The sequence below is a fragment of the Taudactylus pleione genome, unplaced genomic scaffold (genome assembly GCF_031769625.1).
Source record: "Taudactylus pleione unplaced genomic scaffold, aTauple2 ptg000557l, whole genome shotgun sequence".
Classification (NCBI taxonomy): Eukaryota; Metazoa; Chordata; class Amphibia; order Anura; family Myobatrachidae; genus Taudactylus; species Taudactylus pleione.
Window position 1 is genome coordinate 1,795,451 of NW_028284959.1, and position 20,152 is coordinate 1,815,602.

Consider the following 20,152-nt stretch of genomic DNA (forward strand, 5'->3'; position numbering starts at 1 on the left):
GCAGGGTACTGGCGGTGTCGGCAGAGCAGGGGTGCCAGCGGTGTCCTCATTGCATGTGTGTTGACAGTGTCGGCAGTGCAGGGGTGCTGGTGGTGTCCTCAGTGTGGGAGTGTCGGCAGTGTGGGGGTCGCTGACGGTGTACAAAAGTTTGACAGGGTCAAAAGTTCGACATGAAAATAGTCGACACAAAAATGGTCGACAATTTTTTTATTTTATTTTTAGGGTTAGGTTTAGGGTTAGGAGTAGGCACTTACTGGACGGTTAGGGTTAGGCACTAAACCCCATGGATAGGGATAGGCACCAGGAGGAAGGGCTAAGGTTAGGCACAAAGGGGAGGGTTAGGGCGAAGATTAGGGCTTAAAATTTTTTAAAACTGTCGACCATTTTTGTGTCGACCATTTTCATGTTGAACTTTTGACCCTGTCGACCTTTTGTACCGGTCAACCTTTTTACATGTCTAACTTTAGTGTGTCTGACTTTTGTCCCTGTCGATCTTTTGTCCCTGTCTAATTATTGACTGTCTAACATCTGGGGGTAAATTTATTAAGGGTCGATTCGACTTTTCGTTTTAGGTCGATTTAGCTCACCTCAAACCGACTCAAATTGAAAGTTCAAATCTCTCTTCAAATCTCTCATTTACTAATATTCCATTTGAGAAGCATTTCTCAAATCGAATTCGATTTGGTTCGGTTTTGAACAGTGATTTGCTGTTAGATTTGACATGTTCATGCACAAATCGAACTGCAAATCACACTTCAAAATGAACTGCAAATCCCCGACAGCCTAGAACCGCTTCATGCTTTCACTTTCAGCATGAGCGTTCATTTCACACAGATACATGTGTACGCATTGTTTTCCCTGTAATTCCAGAACCCGGACTGGTGCCCAGAGCCCAGTGCTGGTTGTATTAAGTACAGTGGAACTCTACATATTTTTTTCCCTGTACTGGCTTGGCAAAGTCCGGGGCTGGTTCTGTTTTGGGGGGTACCTAACGTCATTTTTTTTCTACATTTAACTCTTTTGCTTTTTACAGTCAGATACATGCAGGCACCTCACTGATGTATACATGTATCTGTGTCAATCCGACCTGCTCATGCTCAAATTGAAAGCATGAAGCAGGTTTATTCATTTGGGGATTTGAAGTTCGATTTTGTGTTCGATTTTGTGTTCGATTTCAAATCGAATGATAGTAAATAAGGCATTTGTGTGTTGGTCTATGTAAAAGTACTGATGTTTTTTCGATGTTCGATTTGAGGTTGATTTGACTAAAATTCGATTTGAAATTCGATTTTACAATCGATTTGGCCTTTAGTAAATACCCAAATGCAAAACTGAATATAAATCAAATGCAAATCAGATGCCACATCACTCAAAATGCAAAATCGAACCTTAGTAAAATTACCCCCGGTGTCTATCTAGACATTGTCTCTTATATCAGACCTATAAAATCTGTTCTTTGTTTGCAGGCTTGGTGCGGGCACTGGAAATAAATTCTGCATCATGAAGATTTGAAAATATTGGAGCATTTTGTCTCCCGAACCATCACAAGGGGAAGGTACTATGGCCCTCATTCAGACCCAGTCGCAAGCGCTGAGCGCTCGCAACCAGGTCGATATTAAGGCCCTGCGCACGCGCAGCGGCCGCAATGCGCGTGCACAAGCCCCAGTGCCAGAGAGAAATTCTGTCGCTCCAGAGCTCACTACAAAAGGGGTGGCTGTCGATGTTGATCGACAGCTCGCCCTGTTTTGTAGGCGGGGCGGGGGGGCTGGCTACACAAACGGAGGCGTTCCTAATGGAACGCCTGCCATTTTGTGGGTGGCCGCACTGACATCAGCAGTGATGTCAGTGGGGAGTTTCCTGCTCGATCAGAGAAGGAAGCTCCCTGGGGTTTGCGGTTGCCGAGACCCAACCTTAGGGTCTCGTCGCAAGCCCCGATGGTCGGTCGCTAAAGATAGTGACCAGGAGGCCGCACTAAAACATACAAGCAGCCGCCCTCATTCAGAACGAGCGCTCGCTTCTTGCGAGCACCTCTGAATGAGGACCTATGTCCTTGTTTCAGGTAATGTTACATGCAATTTACAAATTGTCCACAAAAGGTCGACATATCCTTAGATTACTATTTTCTCATAATTACTGTACTTGTGCAGGAAAGAACCTTGGCCTCTAACATTTCCTCCCTTGTACAATTATAATTAAACTGAATTATAATTTATACATCTATTACAGAAACCCACGGAAGGTAATGTCATCATTAAACATGTAGGGAATAATTCTGAGATGAAAGAAAAGCAAGTAACGTTGTACCTGGATAAACCATATTGCAATTGAATGGCTGCAAATACATGTATTATTTTGCATGCAGGGTAAATACTGGATGCTTTTGCATGCGGCCCACACACACTGGACAGCTTTATTCTCCCAAATGTAAATCTCTTTGCACATTTTGCTTCTGCCTCACCTGTAGCGCAACATGGATTTACCAAGGTGCCAAATTACCTACTTTTCTTTTTTGCTTGGCTCCCAACTCAGAATTAGCCTTGTAATGTCACCTATGGTCAACATGGAATAAGGAGCAAAGGTGGCCCCAAAAAAGTTACAAAAAAATACAAAGGTGGCACAAAAAAGTTGTACAGTATGTTTAAATATTTAAACTTTTTGAACTGAAGTTTGCATTTTAGACGAAAATCACTCAGGGGTCTAGTTACTAAGCAGTGTTAGGAGACAGAGTGAAAAGTGATAAGGTGCCAGCCAATCAGCTCCCAACTGTCAATTTTCAAACACAGCCTGTGAGATGGCAGTTGGGAGCTGATTGGTTGGCACCTTATCACTTTTCACTCTGTTTCTTAACACTGCTTAGTAAATAGACCCCTCAATTCCAAATGGTGGAATCCGCCATTTTGTCAGCCATACAGTCAGGGCCGCCATCAGGGGGGGACTACAGGGACTCTAGTACCGGGCCCGGAGACAGAGGGGGGGCCCGGCTGACAGCGGCAAAAGAATGCACACAGCGGCTGGCAGGGGGCAGGGAGAAAGCATCAGCGTTGATGGCTGTGGAATTTCAACGCAGTATCCACTGGAGCCGTCCGTGAGCTGTGATTGGCTCGCAGAACGGCAGCCAATCAGGAGCAGCAGCTCCTTATCAGCCAATCAGGAGCGGCCGCTCCTGATTGGCTGCCGCTCCGCGAGCTGTGATTGGCTCGCGGCCGGCTGCGTAGTTCAGATGCTGCAGTGGCGCGGATGCTGGTGGACGGCTCCAGTCCGACTCCATAGTTGAATTTCACAAAGCTGATGCTTTCTCCCTGGCACCTGCCAGCCGCCCTGTGCATTCCTCGCCGCAGCTAGCCGGGCACAATCTCTCAGGAGAACGCTGGTATGTTGACCCTGCCCTGTGCCCCCCCTTCTCTAGTCCAGCCAGCGCTGTTCCCCCCCAGTCCAGCCCCCCGTTCAGCAAGCCAGCCTTCCCTGCCTTGCTCCTCCCCCAGTCCAGCTAGTCTTTCCTGCGCCCCCCCCCTCCTAGTCCAGCCAACCAGCCTGTCTACCCTGTGCCCCCTCCCCATGTTCAGCCAGCCTTTCCTGTGCCCCCCCCCCCCGGTCCAGCCAGCCTGCCTTCCCTGTGCCCCCTACCCATATCCAGCCAGCCTTTCCTGCACTCCCCCCAGTTCAGCCAGCCTGCCTTCCCTGTGCCCCCTACCCATAACCAGCCAGCCTTTCCTGTGCCCCTCACTGTTCAGCCATCCTGTCTTCCCTGTGCCCCCTCCCCATATTCAGGGGCCCTGCCTATTGTGTTGGTACCGGGCCCCAGAATTTCTGATGGCAGCCCTGCATACAGTTATTCTGATAACGATGCCAAAACCAAAGTGGCTTCCTCATCTGTGTGACAGCACTGGTACAGTGGACCTTATTCAGAGTCGGTCACGAGCGCTGAGCGCTCACAACCGACTCGATGTTGGTGCACAGGGCATGCGCATGATGGAAACGGCTCCGTCGTGTGCATGCGCGAGCCCCCGCTAACGACGGATCACCCGTCGTTAGCGTGGGATCACCCGTCGTTAGCGGGCTCCAAACAGACGGAGCGAGCTGTCGATGTTGATTGACAGCTCGCTCCGTTTGCTGGACGGCCAGGGGGCGTGCCTGGCCAAACGGAGGCATTCCTTTCAGAACGCTTGCCGTTTTGTGGGCGTCCCCACTGACATCATCAGTTATGTCAGTGGGGAGATTCCTGCTCAAACAGAGCAGGAAGCTCCCTGGGGCTTAAGGTTGACGAGACCCTACCCTAGGGTCTCGTCGTAAGCCCCGATGGTTGCGATGGTCTTGACCATCGCAACCATCTCCCTTAGCGGTCGTTAACACCCACAGCCTAACGACTGACATGGAGGCGGCCGTTCAGGATGCAAGCGGCCGCCCTGTTTCTGAGCGACCGCTTGCATCCTACGACCGCCTCTGAATGAGGCCCACTATGCTGATTGGAAACACCTAGGTGAGGAAACAGGTGCTTAGTAATATTATATATGCATATTTATGACATCATGGAATTGCCACTTTGGACATATTTGCAAAACATTCAAGAAAACATTTACGGTTGTTAAGAAGAGCTTCATGCGGAGATAACCTTTGAACGTCATATGTTACACTGGAATCTTTTCATTTAAACCTAAAATTTATATTTTTTGAACTGAAAGTTCCCTACAATTGTGGAATGGGGAACAATTGGGAGTTTTTTACTGTGTTATGCTGTAGAAGGCTAAAATGTTTTGTTTTTTTTTCGCCATAATTTAGCTTTCTTTCAATATAATCTCCATTTATATAGATTATATTATAATAATATAATAATATAATCTGTTCTGCTGTAATCAGATTTCTAATAGTTTTGGAGTCTCATATATAGAAAACCCTGTAAGGACTCATTATCATTGGAATTTATAAGCATTTTAGAAGTGCTTCAACCACGTCCCATTAAGATGGATTCACCATGATATCAAAGTGTTCGCTGCCAGCTGCGTGTGGCGTGATTTTCCGCGTACTACCTCCATGCCGGCTACAGCTGAGTTTTGCATGGTGGCACAAAACAGATAACATACTATAAATGTGCGATATAGTAGGAAGAGTCACAGAAACATTCTTCAAAACATTCTTCAAAACAGGAACATACTCAATATTCTAATTCAGCCACTAGATGGTAACATAAGCCAATAAATGGCACAATGGGTGCATTCCAATAAAAAGGCTTTCTAAATTATTTTTTAGGAGATGTAATATTAATGTGTTCTCCCTTAGGGCACATTTCTAAATTATATCCTGTGACAGGTACATGAGAATTTTTTTAATAGTTATTTTTTGTCTCCCCGAGCAGCTATAAGTTAGCACTGCGGTTTTCGGTAATGTTCCCAGCTTTGTGTTTGTGTCACAGACAGACGTTACCGCTGGACTAGTTAAGCGCCATGCCGAAGATGTACTTTATCTGTTCCGAATTCAAGTCGTCACGTTTGGAATTTTGAGCTTATAAACTTGAAGAAACAAATATTTTGAAAGAAAAAGAAAGAGAACAAAAAGAAACTGTAAAGAAATTTCAATTCCTTGTTGTAAATGTTAAGTAGACATCCTCCTGGAGACATGGACATGTTCCCTGAGCTGTGTGATCCTATCCAGGTGGGCTTGCATTCTATTATTAAATATAAAACAAGAGAGTGCAGCTGGTATGTTATAAACATACATAAGGCTCAGTGACTGCAAATAGCACATGCCGATAAGCTATTCCGGACTTCCATTGTCTCTGATGATTATTATAAGTCTCACTGAACTGTTATTGCAGCTGCTGCAATCTTCTACATGCGGTTGCTGAATGCCGAATATGTTCAGAAATATTACGGGCCACAGCCAGCATCTCCTGCACGGAACGGTCATATTTGAAAGAAATTTTGAACCACCAAGTTTATCTTGTACGCAAAACATGGCACGTGTTTAAATTAGGGATGTGCGCCGATCCCCGTGCTTTGGTTTTGGTTTGGAATCTGTATCTCCCTCAAGGTTTTGGATCTGGATTTGGATTTGCAAACCACCACAGTGTTTTGGTTTTGGGTTTGGCTCTGGATTTTTTTAAATAAAAAATAGCTAAAAAGTTTTAAAAACAGCTAAAATCATGTAATCTATGCAATCCAAAACCCGATATTCGAATTTAAAATCCGAATTGCTAAAAGATCAGAACCGTGACCCGGATTTACTCGGATCTCCTCAGGAGATTACAACCGCGACTTGGATTTACCCAGATTCACGAAATTTAGGTGGATTCTGATTTCTGGAGAACCAAACCGCACATCTCTAGTTTAAATTGGGGTGAGCGGGTTCGGATTTCTGAAATCCGAACCCCTCCGAGCCCCCCCGATCCGAGGCCGATCCGAGTCAGACTCGACTTTTCCCGCCTGACTCGGATCTGAAATCGAGGCAAAACGTCATCATCCCACTGTCGGATCTCGCAGGTTTTGGATCCTATATAAGGTACCCGCGTCTGCGCCATTTTCTCACACGGCTGTGGACAGTGAAGAGGGAGGGTGGGAGTTAGGGCTGGCTGGGCTGTGTAGTGTAGTGTAGTGTAGTGCAGAGTAGTGTTGTGCTGTGCTGTGCTGTGCTGCTGTTGTCCATAGGGGCTGTGTCCACTACTTCAAAGTCCATAGGGGCTGGCTGTGTTGTGCAGTCAGTTGTCCTAGGGGCTGTGTCCACTCCAAAGTCCTGTGCAGTGTCCCAGTACTAAAGGGGTGCTGTAGTGTTGTCCAGGGGGTGCTCTGTCCGTCAGGGGTTCTCCCCCCAAGTGCTAAAAAAAAAAAAAAAATTTCTGTGTTTGTGAATTGTGTGCGCAGTAGCCGCACCTGCATCAACAAAGTAGTGCCAAGCGTGCGCCTGTGTCATAAGTAAATGGCCGGCTGGCTTGACCGTTAAAGGGTGCTGTAACCCCCAAAGTACACTCCAAACCAAATAAAAAAATATTTTCTGTGTTTGTGAGTTGTGTGCACTGTGGCCGCACGTGCATCAACAAAGTAGTGCCAAGCGTGCGCCTGTGTCCCATAAATAAAGGGCCGGCTGGATTGACCGCTAAAGGGTGCTGTAACCCCCGAAGGGCACTCCAAACAAAATAAAATAATATTTTCTGTGTTTGTGAATTGTGTGTACGCAGTAGCCGCACGTGCATCAACAAAGTAGTGCCAAGCGTGCGCCTGTGTCATAAATAAAGGGCCGGCTGGATTGACCGCTAAAGGTTGCTATAACCCCCAAAGGGCACTCCAAACAAAATAAAAATATATATTTCTGTGTTTGTGTATTGTGTGCACTGTGGCTGCACCTACATCAACAAAGGAGCAGCGCCAAGCGTGCACCTGTGTCCCATAAGTAAAGGGCCGGCTGGCTCATTTCTTAAAGGGTGGTGTAACCCACAAAGTGCACTAGTCTCCACCAAAAATAAAAAAATATTTTCTGTGTTTGTGTGCGCCTTAGCTGCACGTATATATCAATATAACATAAATGGAGGACCAAACTTTCTCCGATAAAAATAAAATAGGGAAAGATCAAGAACCACTTCCTCCTAGTGCTGAAGCTGCTGCCACTAGTCATGACATAGACGATAACATGCCATCAACGTCGTCTGCCAAGGCCGATGCCCAATGTCATAGTAGAGGGCACATACAATCCCAAATGACAATGTTCAGGAAAATGACCTTGAAAAAAACATTTAAATCATCTGAAGAGAAACGCAAACTTGCCAATATGCCATTTACGACACGGAGTGGCAAGGAACGGCTAAGGTCGATCCCTATGTTCATGACTAGTGGTTCAGCTTCACATGATGATGGAAGCCCTCCTCCCACTAAAAAAATCAAAAGAGTTAAGCTGGCAAAAGCACAGCGAAGAACTGTGCTTTCTAAGAAGATATCACAAATCCCCAAGGAGAGTCCAAGTGTGGTAGTGGTTGCGATGACTGACCTTCCCAGCACTGGACGGGAAGAGGTGGCTCTTTCCACCATTTGCACGCCCCCTGCAAGTGCTGAAAGGAGCACCCACAGTCCACTTGCTGATATGCAAATTGAAGATGTCACTGTTGAAGTACAACAGGATGAGGATACTGGTGTAGCTGGCGCTGAGGAGGAAGTTGGCGAGGAGGATTCTGATGGTGATGTGGTTTGTTTAAATCAGGCTCCGGGGGAGACAGTTGTTCTCCGTGGGATGAAAAAGCCCATCACGGTCATGCCTGGGCAGAAGACCAAACATTCCACTTCTTTGGTCTGGCAATATTTCTATCCAAATCCGGACAACAACTGTCTTGCCATATGTACCATATGTAAAGGTGAAATAAGTAGGGGTAGGGACGTTAACCACCTAGGAACATCCTCCCTTATACGGCACCTGCAGTGCATTCATAAAAAGTTACTGTCAAGTTCAGAAACTTTGGCTAAGACCGTAAGCAGTCCAGGGACACCTAAATCCCGTTGTCCTGTTGTATCCAAGCACCTGCAAACCACTCCGTCAACTCCCTCCTCGTCAATTTCCCCCTTAGTCAGGATCGGAAGTAGTCCTGCAGGCCATGTCACTGGCATGACTGACTCTCCTATCTGGGATTCCTCCGGAGGATCCTGCATTGCTACGCCTCCTGCTGCCGCTGCTGCTGTTGCTGCTGCTGGGAGTCGTTCATCATCCCAGAGAGGAAGTAGGAACACCACTACTTTTACTAAACAATTGACCCTCCAACAGTCCTTAGCGAGGAAGATGAAGTACGACAGCAGTCATCCTGAAGCAAAACGTATAACTGAGGCCTTGACTGCTATGTTGGTGTTAGACGTGCATCCGGTATCCGCCATTAGTGCAGTGGGATTTAGACAATTGATGGAGGTAGTGTGTCCCTGGTTCCAAATCCCGTCTAGATTCCACTTCACTAGGCAGGCGATACCGAGACTGTACAGAAACGTCAGAAAAAGTGTCCTCAGTGTCCTGAAAAATGCGGTTGTACCCAATGTCCACTTAACCACGGACATGTGGACAAGTGGAACAGGGCAGACTAAGGACTATATGACTGTGACAGCCCACTGGGTAGATGTATCACCTTACGCAGCAACAGCAGCGTCACCAGTAGCAGCATCTCAGAAACGCCAGCTCGTTCCAAGGCAGGCTACACTGTGTATCACCGGTTTCAGTAAGAGGCACACTGCCGACAACCTCTTAGAGAAACTGAGGGAAATCATCGCCCAGTGGCTTACCCCACTTAGACTCTCCTGGGGATTTGTGATATTTGACAATGCCACCAATATTGTGCAGGCATTACATCTGGGCAAATTCCAGCACGTCCCATGTTTTGCTCACACAATAAACATGGTAGTGCAGAATTTTCTGAAAAGCGACAGGGGCGTGCAGGAGATGCTTTGGGTGGCCCGAAAAATTTCTGGCAACTTTCGCCATTCAGCGACTGCGTGCCAAAGACTGGAGCGCCAGCAAACACTCTTGAACCTGCCCCGCCATCACCTGAAGCAAGAGGTTGTGACGCGGTGGAACTCAACCTTCTATATGCTTCAGAGGATGGAGGAGCAGCAAATGGCCATTCAAGCCTATACATCCACCTATGACATAGGCAAAGGAGGGGGTATGCACCTGACTCAAGTGCAGTGGAGAATGATTTCCGTGTTGTGCAAGGTTCTCCAGCCCTTCGAACTTGCCACACGTGAAGTCAGTTCAGACACTGCCAGCTTGAGTCAGGTCATTCCCCTCATCAGGCTTTTGCAGAAGCAGCTGGAGAAAGTGAAGGAGGAGCTAAGACAGAGCGATTCCGCTCGGCATGAGGGACTTGTGGATGAAGCCCTTCATTCGCTTTGCCAGGATTCCAGGGTGGTCAATCTGTTGAAATCAGACCACTACATTTTGGCCACCGTGCTCGATCCTAGGTTTAAAGCCTATGTGGTGTCTCTCTTTCCGGCCGACACAAGCCTGCAGAGGTGCAAAGACCTGTTAGTGAAAACACTGTCAGCTGAAGCAGAACGTGACACGTCAACAGCTCCTTCTTCATTTTCTCCCGCAACTGGGGCTTCCAGGAAAAAACTTAGGTATCCTAAGCAACCCGCTGGCGGTGATGCAGGGCAGGCAGGACCAAGTTTGGACATCTGGTCCGGACTGAAGGACCTGGCAACAATTTCTGACATGTCTACTGTCACTGTATATGATACTGTCGCCATTGACAGAATGGTGGAGGATTACATCGGTGACAGCATCCAAGTAGGCATGTCAGACAGTCCATAACTGTACTGGCAGGAAAAAGAGGCAATTTGGAGGCCCCTGTACAAACTGGCACTATTTTACCAGAGTGGCCCCCCTCCAGTGTGTAATCCGAAAGAGTGTTTAGTGCAGCCGGGAATCTTGTCAGCGAAAGGCGTAGGAGGTTGCTTCCACAGAATGTGGAGAAGATGTTCATCAAAATGAATTCTCAGCTCTTCCAGGGAGACCAGCCTCCAGAACGTACAGAGGGACCTGTCGTGGTGGATTCCAGTGGGGACGAGTTAATACTCTATGAGGGTGAGGATGTACACAACACTGAAGAGGGTGAGGAATCGGTGGATGAGGAGGATGAGGATGACATCTTGCCTTCGTAGAGCCAGTTTGTGCAGGGACAGATTAATTGCCAGCTTGTTTTGTGGGGGCCCAAACGAACCAATCATTTCAGCCACAGTTGTGTGGCAGACCCTGGTGCTGAAATTATTGGTTTGTTAAAGTGTGCATGTCCTGTTTATACAACATAAGGGTGGGTGGGAGGTCCCAAGGACAATTCCATCTTGCACCTCTTTTTTTTCTTTGCATTATGTACAGTTTGGGGCCTAGTTTTTCAAACTGCAATCCTGTCTGCCACTGCAGTTTCACGCCTAGATGGGTCACGTGTTTGTGCCGCCCACTCGTGTCGCTTAGCATAGTCATCCAGCTACCTCGGTGCAACCTTTTGGACATAAAAACACTATTGTGAGGTGTTCAGAATAGACTGGAAATGAGTGGAAATTAAGGTTATTGAGGTTAATAATGGCATAGGAGCAGAACAAACTACAAATTCTGTGATTTTAGCTGTTTTTATGCTTTTTTTCAAAAAAATACAGATCCAAAACACAAAACCCAGAGCCCAAAACACGGAAGGGTGGTTTTGGCAAAACCAATCCAGATCCAAAACACGAAGAAAGATCCAGATCCAAAACCAAAACACAAAACACGAAAAGTGGCCGGTGCACACCGGCCGGTTTAAATTCACCCAGTTGTAATTCTAGAACATTGTTACTTACATTATCGGAGATTACAAATCTTGAGGAAAGTCTTAGCTATTTTGTTATCACATCTCTGAGTTTTTCCAGCATATTGAAACCAGTATGTAGGGAAGCCAGTGATCCAGAGAGTATACAGTACATATCTTTAATTAAGTGGATAATCGGTACAATGGCATTTTCTAGGCAAATAATAACCTTTTATTTAACATCCTGATACCTGGTACCGGTGAAGAATTGCTATTTTGGCAAAGTTGCATGGACACATGACCTCAACTAATCACCTAAAACCAGTTACATTGATGGGGGATATGAGATACAGATCTAATTCAAACATACAGTAGCAGTCATGGCTTCAGCAGGTTGGCGACTGTCATACATGGTTTCTCTTGCAAATAATTGCTTCATAGACAGGTGTGTGAAATTAATAGTCTACTTATTGGTCCCCTTCTGTGATAATAATTCACCCCCAGCAGCAGCAGCCGTAGTGCACAAGGATTTTTTTTGTGAATCGCGGATAGGGGAATCAGTTTGCCTTTGCAAATTGGATAGAGGACTTCCTGTCCTGTATCCAATCATTAATGAGGAGGCTGAGGGTGAAGGTGTTGGTGTTAGAGATTGTATGTGATGCTGAACTTCTTGTTATTATTTTATACGATTTTCCAGATTTTGATCAATAATTTTAATGCTCTCTTTTTAAATGACATAACAGGAAGGACTTGTCTAGATGTTTACCGTCCCCACCTCTACTTACTTTGGCACTACATATAAAACGGTTGCTTTGACAAATGTCAGTTTTTCGGTAAAAATAATGCCACACAGAAGAGGTGGCTTTTTTTGTTTTTTTTGCACAGGCATGAAAATGGCTTTCTTATCAAGAATTGCTTCCACTGGTGCCTGAAATACTTTGACACAAACAACATCATGCTCCTGAATTTTATTAACTTGTTCTTGTCCAACATGTTCATCAACACCATCCTCATTAGTCTGAGATACACAATTATTCCCCTCATCCTGTCTCACTTTCAAAGTTGCATCTTCAATTTCTATGTCAACACCATCATCATCATTACTAATATTCATCCTCACATTTGCAGTCAGTTCTGAAATGGTGGAAGGAGGCTTCTACAGGAATACAGTGTCAGAATGGTCAGACTCACACATAGCACTTGTGGATACCCTTAGACTCTCCTCAAGAATATGTGAAGTTTGTGAATACACAGTTTCTTCTTCAGCCTTAGGGGTATATTTACTAAAGTGAGAGTTTTTAGAAGTGGAGATGTTGCCCATAGCAACCAATAAAATTCTACTTAACATTTCACTAGCACCTTCTAGAAGATAATAGCTAGAATAAGATTTGTTGCTATTGGCAACATCTCCACTTCTAAAAACTCTCGCTTTAGTAAATATTCCCCTTAGTGTACTTTTTGTGCCCTGATTTGCATGTATCAGAGGTGACACATCTAGACTCAGAGCGAGAAGGTGTTGCATGCAGGGTTACAGAAAATGCCTGACTATGTTTGGCCCTGGCTTTTGTAATTGGCATAGTAGTCCATGAAAGAGAAGTAGCCTGCAAATAAAGAAATAAAGGCCATAACCTGAGCCTTTCCTTGCTCTGCCAGTGTGACACCCACTGAGTGTACAGTTATAAGTGTGGTGTGTTGGAGTGTTTCCTTACCAAGTAACACTGCCTCTGGATCACCTTGGGTTCTTCCGGAGTGTTACCAAATAGATACAGGCAATAAATTGAACAATTGGGTACATTTATTGAACAATATTTGTCTAACCAAGAAGAAATCGTCACAAAAGCATTACAATACATCAATTACAATACGATTTCTTCAACACATTTTAAGCCAATAAATGACACTTGGATCCGCACATTTTATTATAACTGGAACCCTGGATTCTCGATCAGACTGCAGAAAAATAGGTTAAATGCAGGCATACATATAGCATCACATTCACATATAATAGTAAGAATGAAAGAGCTAAAACACTCATAGTTACTTCATGCACCAGAAAGCAAAATACAATAGTCTCTAGTTCTTTCTCTGCATGCAAGAGATCATCTAAAAAGTATTCAGTGTTTGCAAACGTTGCCCGGGTTGAAGAAGAATTTCTGTGATAAAAATAAATATATTTTATTTCTAGCTCCTACACTGCTCCTGTTTGCACAATTCCAGCTATGTGTTTCTGGTATTATATATAAAGCACACTATAGTTCTCTCTGGACTTCCTTACTGAAGAATGCTGACAACTTTCCTGGATGTAATGTGCTGGGCAACACTCGCAACTTTGCTGTCACTTTTATTGTAGCTAATTGTTTACATAAGGCATTGAAGTCATTTGCACAATTTAGTTGCGCTTTCTATAATTACCTTTTTATATTTCCACTTAATCGACAAGGTGTTTTAAATGCTGCTGATGAATATACTGGCGTTGCCCGGGTTACATTGCTGTAGTGATAAAATGGCTTTTGTGATAGTATATAGGAGTATATTTAATGACAGCAGCTGTTAGTCTCTCTCTCTCTCTCTCTCTCTCTCTCTCCCTCTGCTCCTATGTTACAGAGCCAAACTAAGGGCCTGATTCAGAGCTGTTCGCTAAATGTGATCGCTCGCACGATGTGTATGCAAAATGCATAGGCAGTGCTATCGCACAGCAATGCATTAGCGCGCCCGGTATTTCTTAGAGCGCGATCACATAGTGTATGCAGACACCCACCAGCCTGTCTTAAGACGCCCACTTGTGCACGTCAAGTCCAGGAAGTGTATGCAACCATCGGTACATCGGATGCTATCGCAGCGCTCGAGGTTGACCATACCCTGCTGCAAGCACTGTGAGAACGTCAGTGTAGAAACAAGCCAGGTGACGTGTACTATGATGCTGTCTTATAATTATGCACGCCTCTAAAACGCATGCATACCATCGGCAGCAGCGAGAGTATGCATCTTAGCGAGCGGGTCTGAATGAGATTCTGAGTCCTGCGCCCTTATTAGTGGGGGCACATAGTCTTCTGATGTGATTAACAGAAGTCCCTATAGCTGATAGCTACACCGCTTGCTACCCTCTGGAACTAGCGATCCATTAGTGCTGCAGTTAGGGGTAAACTGTGGTGCAGTGCTGTGATGAGTGTGTTACTGCAGACCTCACTCTGACGCTGGCCTCTCCCTGCTGTAAGCGGCTCCCCTAGATGCACTTGCCTCTCCTAGCTGTCACTCACTGCCTGCTACAAACTGACCGGGACCTGCATTGCCGCCAGCCTCCAGAGGAGAAGTCCGCCTTGTGCCGCCTCTCTGCCCACCTCCGGGCCGCCTACATCCACCACTTTATAAGGAGGGATAGTGTCCATCAGGTCTTTTGCAGCCTCGTGCTGCCGACGTCACTCCCAGCAAGGCCACACCTCTGTATCCCGATAGATGGATCAATGCTACAACCAGCTTGACACCTCCAGGGGCCGGCAATCACTTCCTTAGCCTCTCTGATACTTGCTGACGCCCACAGCCCACCTCAGCCTCCCAGCTGTCAGTCACTTCCTCCCGGCAGTGTCTTCACAGCTCTCTGGCTGCTCCGCACAGCGCCGTCCGGTCAGTCCCACTCTCCTCCTCACTCAGGCAGCTCTCTGTCCCAGCAGCAGCGCCACAGATGTCCCTGAGGTATGGGATGCTTTAAACAGGAGCTCCACTTCACTGCCCGTAGGCGAAATCCCAACGGCCCCCGCGGGTTCTCATTATATAGCAGTGGTCGCATGTGGGTCCTCTTTCCACCTCCCACACACGCCGCCTAGCCCACTGGACATATTAGGCTTCCCTTTTGGATATCACCACCCTCTCCTGTGGCTATATTTGCAGTGTTCCATGCCTCGTGCCTCTCAGCTCCCACAGGCCTGCTCCAATGTCCCCTCCATGAGGGGGGTTGTATTTATAAATAAAACTGGCATTCTTTTATACTAAACCTGTGTACATAAATTAATTTATACATAGCTGGAAGGGGCTGTATGAATGGGAAAATATCCCCTAACAGCCCAGCCTTATATACTGGGGTATCACACATGTGGTATATGGCATGCTGTACGTTTTTTGGCAGTAACTTTTCCCTTCATAGTTTGAGGTGATGCTTTCTTAAAGATGATCAAACATTGGTTAGATTTGGAGTGCCCTTTCTTATACCTTCTTCTTACTACTGGACTTTCTTTAAAAGTAGATGTTGTAAATGGCAGGGACATGATTACACCCAGTTAGTACAGTAATATACGCTGCCTCTCAAAAACCCACTCTTGAAATATGATTTAAATTGATTCTAAAATATTTTTTTTACATCAGAAAAAAACTGCTTTTTTTGCACTTTTATTGTTTGGGAGTTCAGCTAGCAGGGATGATCACACCCAGTAAGTAAGGTAATATAAGATCCCTCTCAAAAACCCACACTCTTGAAATATGATTTAAATTGAATTATAAAAGACTTGAGCTTTTTCTTTGACAACAGGAAAAAAAGGTTTTTTTGCACTTGTATTATTTTGGGATGCAGCTGATGGGGACATGACCACACCCAGTAAGTACAGTAACATACCTCTCCAAAACACACACATGCTTGAAATATGAATTAAATTGAATTATAAAAGGCTTGAAATATTTTTGACACCAGAAAAAGTACAGTGATATACACTGGCTCTCAAAAACACACAATCTTCCCTTGAAATATGATTTACATTGAATTATAAAAGACTTGAGTTTAAAATAAAAACTGGAAAATATGTCTTAGGAGTGCAGCCAACTCAGACACAACACAGTATTTTTGGACAACTAAGTTTGAAATCATACTGTCTCTGCCCTCAGATACAAGTGACAATATATATTGCAGTGTAGATACTGTAGATATCCTTGTGAAAAACGAGAGCCTGTTTGCACTGGATTACAGATGCTTCTAGTGTCTGACAAACAAATACACACCAATAGTTTAAGTAGCCTGTTTGCAGTTTGCTCTGATTTGCAGTTTCTAGCTAACAAACACATACTGTACACAGTGACAAAGATGCCTACAGTACACCCTTCCCACCGTGTTGGGTATGAAATCCTGGCTGTCGGGATGGTGATGGTCTGAATACCGACAGTGACATCCTGACAGCCAGAATCCCACAGAGAACAGTGGTAAGTATTTTTCTAACCCCTGCCCTAACCCTCCCTCCCCTGTGCCTATCCCTAACCTCCCCCTGCCTGCAGCCTAAACCTAACACCCCTTCCCCGATGCCTAAACCTAACCTCCCCCCTAGTACCTAAACATAACCTCCCCAGAGCCTAAACCTTACTTCCCCCTGTGTCGAACCCAAACCTCCCCGTACCCACAGCCTAAACCTACTATCGCCTCCCTGGTGCCTAAACCTAAATTCCCCCCTAGTGCCTAAACCTAACCCCCCCATGCCTAACCCTAACCTCCCCCTACCCGCAGCCTAAACCTAACACCCCTTCCCCAGTGCCTAAACCTAACCTCCCCACTAGTACCTAAACCTAACCTCCCCGCAGCCTAAACCTAACTCCACTCCACCCCCCCGGTCCCTAACCCTAACCTCCCCCTACCCACAGCCTAAACTTAACACCCCCTCCCCAATGCCTAACCCTAACACTACCTCCCCAGTGTCTAACCCTAACCTCCCCCTACCCGCAGTCTAAACCTAACTACCCCCCCCAGGTGCCTAACCCTAACCTCCCCCACTAGTGCCTAAACCTAACCTCCCCCTCCCCGCACCCTAATCCTAACTACCTCCCTGGTGCCTAACCCTAACCCTCCCCCTAATGCCTAACCCCACTACCTTACTCTAACCTCCCCCTAACACCCCGATACTTACCTTCAGGCTGCTAGCGGTCGGGATACTGAAGCCGGGATCTTGACCTGTTGGGATTTCGTCACCGGTCTTCTGACCGTCGGCATCCTGCATGCCGGGATGCCGACTACATCCCCTTCCAACCTACTCCATCTACCTACAACTCTATCTATGGAAGCACAACTGCAGCCCACACCCTCTCCATACACTCCCTTGTGTAAAGTGGGCCCTGAAATCACGAGGGGGGGGCTTATACACAATCCAAAACTCGAAAGATCACCGATTTCCTAGAAAATAACATTTTGGTTAGTTTTGAGATCCAAACTTGGTGGGAAGACCCGAGCCAGGACTCTAGTTTGGGTTGTTCGGTTTTATGTATAGCTGAACCACCCATCTCTAGTGTTAAATAAGCTAGTTCTCATAGTTGTAAACGCACATGTACATGTATAGTATTACAGTGCAGTTCAGGCATGACTATCCACCGACTAACTTCAGGATGATAAGAACCAAAGTAAGCAATAGACTGTGGGTTTCCTCCGGGTACTCCGGGTTCCACCCACACTCCAAAAATATACTGTTAAGTTAATTGGCTCCCAACAAAAATGAACCCTAGTGTGCATGTGTTTGCGTGAACATGTGGTAAGGAATATAGATTGTAAGGTCCACTGGGGCAGTGACTGATGTGAATGGCCAGATCTTCTCTGTAAAGCGCTGCGGAATATGTGTGCGCTATATAAATAATTGATAATACTAATAATAATAACACTTAGAGGAGGAACACTGAATTGCATGTTACAAAATATTGTGAATAGTTCAGAGCTGTCATTCCAGCTTCCCAGGCTTTAATTTTGCTTAGAACAGAGGGCCTGATTCAGAGCCGGACGCTCTGACCAGAGCGCTCGCTCTGAATCAGGGCCCTCCCATCTAAACCTGGAGCGGCCTCCTGGCTGCTCGCATAGCTGTGGGTGACCACCCACAGCATATGCGAGTGGCCAAAAAGATGGTCGCGATGGTCAAGACCATCGCGACCATCGGGCTTGCGATGAGACCCTGTGGTAGGGTCTCGGTGACCGCAAGCCCTGGAGTGATTTTGGCTCTATCAGAGCCAAAATCACTCCCACTGACATCACTAGTGATGTCAGTGGGGCCGGACCCAGACGGTAGGCGTTCCCATGGGAACGCCTCCATCTGGCAGGAACGCCCACCAAAGGGGGCGTGCTGTCAATCAACATCGACAGCACGCCCCCTTTGGTGCGAGACCCGGAGCGACAGCTTCCCCGTCGCTAGCCGGGTCTTGCGCATTCAGGCCCAGAGCAAGATCCATTTCTGAGCATGTGCTGGAAAGCCTCGGACTGGCTCATGAGAGACCCACTCTGTTCCCTGGGATGGTACCAATACACATAGGGAGAACATAGCATTGCTGAGCTCTGTAGCTAAAATTGGGGCTTGGAGGTTTCACTCTAACCAAGTGCAACCCTTTCAACTCGAGGCACACTACACAAGATTTTAAAACTGCCAAGGCACTCCGTCCGGCTATGTGGTGTGAGCGACCAATGAAAAAACATAAACATTGGCCTCCACAGGAATAAAACATACTACATTGGCCTCCACAGGAATAAAACTCACTACATTGGCCTCCATAGGAATAAAACATACTACATTGGCCTCCACAGGAATAAAGTACACTACATTGGCCTCCACAGGAATAAAACATACTACATTTGCCTCCACAGGAATAAATCATACTACATTGACCTCCTCAGGAATAAAACACACTACATTTGCCTCCACAGGAATAAATCATACTACATTGGCCTCCTCAGGAATAAAACATACTACACTGGCCTTCTCCGGAATAAAACATACTACATTGGCCTCCACAGGAATAAAACATACTACATTGGCCTCCACAGGAATAAAACATACTACATTGGCCTCCTCAGGAATAAAACACACTACATTTGCCTCCACAGCAATAAAACTTACTACATTGGCCTCCTCAGGAATAAAACATACTACATTGGCCTCCACAGGAATAAAACACACTACATTGGCCTCCTCAGGAATAAAACATACTACATCGGCCTCCACAGGAATAAAACACACTACATTTGCTCCACAGGAATAAAACATACTACATTAGCCTCCACAGGAATAAAACATACTACATTGGCCTCCACAGGAATAAAACATACTACATTGGCCTCCTCAGAAATAAAACAAAAAATAGATTATTGCTGGACTCACACAAATGGGCCTACTTAGTGATAGCACAGCAGTCATAATCATAACACACCAAGCTTCGCCAAAGGTGTAAGATATCATTGGGCATTAAGTGGTTATAGCAGGTCCCGTCTCTTTATAACTCACATCTAGATAAACATTTATTTAATGTTTTAAGAGTATCAATGAGATTTAACTTGGCAATGACAAGTCCACTATGAAACCGATGTGTTTGTCTTAACGCGATCAGAGTAACTGTATCATTGATACAATCTTCACTTTTTAAAACTGATTTAAGACCCTCTCACTTAGGAAGATATATAATTTGTTCATCAACAGCTTCATAGAACATGTTAAGACTTTTCATTGAAGATGCTGCATATTCTTTAAGCCCCATTTATTTATCACTTTGTAGAAATGTTTACAACGCTATTTCTCACAGTCAAATAAGTCTGTGTAATAAAGGGACGATTTATGCTGATGAATCCAAGAGTTGAACTTGATTTTCTGAAAATTAAGCTTTTTCGTAATAAACAGTGATGTAGGTAGTGAAAATTATTTATGCAATACAATTAAACGAATAAATATTGTATAAATCTTATCGGCTTATGATATTCTGCCAGAACAGCTAGTGAGAGAGATATTCTACACAAAGACATTACTTCTTTAACTCTAGTTTGTGTTTACGGGGTAGTAAAATTCTATGACCTGTCCATGACAACTTGTCTATTCCTGTGAAAAGGTTTTAGTGGTCAAAATAACCGTGAAAAGGCTCAAGAAACAGATTGGACTTGTAAAAAGTTCTGGGTGTCAGCGTACATATTTCATGAATTTCTTTCAT